The sequence below is a fragment of the Boleophthalmus pectinirostris genome, unplaced genomic scaffold (assembly GCF_026225935.1).
Source record: "Boleophthalmus pectinirostris isolate CB_2022bp ecotype Guang Dong unplaced genomic scaffold, ASM2622593v1 HiC_scaffold_12, whole genome shotgun sequence".
In the NCBI taxonomy this organism is placed as follows: Eukaryota; Metazoa; Chordata; class Actinopteri; order Gobiiformes; family Gobiidae; genus Boleophthalmus; species Boleophthalmus pectinirostris.
This window is the reverse complement of record NW_026571018.1, coordinates 31,955,616-31,957,588: the sequence shown is the minus strand read 5'-3', so window position 1 is coordinate 31,957,588 and position 1,973 is coordinate 31,955,616. Positions and strand designations below refer to the sequence as shown.

Here is a 1,973-nt window from a genome sequence, read left to right as displayed (position 1 = left end):
ACTGGCCACACTCATAGTCTGTGCCAGAAGTGAATTCTCATGTGTTTATTGAGACTGGATGATTCAGAGAAAGTTTTCCCACATTGGTCACACTCGTATGGCTTCTCTCCAGTGTGGATTCTCTTATGTGATATTAGGTCGCTTGACCGTGAAAATGTCTTCTCACAAATGTCACATCTGTATGGTTTTTCCCCTGTGTGAATTTTCATATGTTGATGAAGGCTACCAGATTGTCTAAATTCCTTCCCACACTGTTGACATTCAAATGGATTCACTCAAGTGTGGATTCTCATATGTGTCACAAGGTGGCTTGACCTTGAAAATGTCTTCTCACAGACAACACATCTGTATGGTTTTTCCCCAGTGTGGATTCTCATATGTGATACTAGGCTGCTTGACTGTGAAAATGTCTTCTCACAAACATCACATCTGTATGTTTTTTCTCCAGTGTGGATTTTCGTATGTGATACTAGGCTGCTTGATTGTGAAAATGTCTTCTGACAAACATCACAGCTGTATGGTTTTTCCCCAGTGTGGATTCTCATATGTTGATGGAGATGACTAGATTGTTTGAATTCCATTCCACACTGGTCACATTCAAATGGTTTCTCTCCAGTGTGGATTCTCATATGTGTTACAAGGTCACTTGACTGTGAAAATGCTTTCTCACAAACATCACATCTGTGAGATTTTTCTCCTGTGTGAATTTTCATATGTTGATGAAGGCTACCAGATTGTCTAAATTCCTTCCCACACTGTTGACATTCAAATGGTTTCTCTCCAGTGTGGATTCTCATATGTGTCACAAGGTTGCTTGACCTTGAAAATGGCTTCTCACAAACAACACATCTGTATGGTTTTTCCCCAGTGTGGACTCTCATATGTAATTCAAGGTTGTGTGACCTTGAAAATGTCTTCTCACAAACATCACATCTGTATGGTTTTTCCCCAGTGTGGATTCTCATATGTGTTACAAGGTCGCTTGACTGTGAAAATGTCTTCTCACAAACATCACATCTGTATGGTTTTACCCCAGTGTGGATTCCCATATGTCGATGGAGATGACTAGATTGTTTGAATTCCTTTCCACATTGGTCACATTCAAATGTTTTTTCTCCAGTGTGGATTTTCATGTGTTGATGAAGGTCACCAGATTGTAAAAGTCCCTTCCCACACTGGTTACAGGTGAATACCATTCTGTTGGTAGATCTTGTAGCTCTGCATTACAACAAAGGAAAGAAAGTGTCAGGTAAAATAACCTTTTCTAAACGTTCAAATAAAGTCATTGTAATTAAATACACAAACCACATATTAATTTATATATATTCATATGTGAGAATGTTTCAATGTGTTTTCTACAAGCAAATTTCATTAGGTTGCAGGAGAGAAGATCACATTAAGGTAACATATACAGAGATATTTAACTCTTTTTTTTTTTTTGCGCTGAATCCCAATTTATATAGACACCAAATATGATATACTTACAAGAGTAGTCAAAGAAAGTTCTTGAAGTACTTCAGCCAACCATCTGAATCTGGTAGTTCACTCAATCAAAAATTATGGTTAATTCCTGGCATAAAAAAGCAGCTTCTTCTGTGTCCATTCACCGCCTCTTCTTTGTCTCTGGATGTTACTACAGTTGGTTAAGTGCCTCTCCACCCCTCCCCACTCTTTTTATTGGACCACAGCAGCCAGTCAGGATCATCGGGGGTAGGCACCTTTGCAAACTCTCACGTGAAAAAGACATTATGCTGTCCCACAAGACAAAGGGCAGCATTTCAATAACAAAGGTCTTTCAGTGTCAGGCAGCCAGGTGGATTAGTCCATAGAGGTGTGGGCAGGAGCAGAGGTGTGAAGGGCTCAGGGGGTGGGGCACCGTCAAAATGAAGACAGAGGCAAAAATCAAATATCTACATGAGTTAAAATGATCTCTAATCTTAAAGTAGTGTTAATTATTATTTCACCGGGGTCCT

At 39.5% G+C, this 1,973-nt stretch overlaps 1 pseudogene; it reads right to left on the bottom strand.

Moving 5' to 3' along the window:
* Positions 1-275: 275 nt before the first annotated feature.
* LOC129407425 (zinc finger protein 721-like) overlaps positions 276-1,973 on the bottom strand; it is a 13,055-nt pseudogene continuing 11,357 nt past the window's right edge.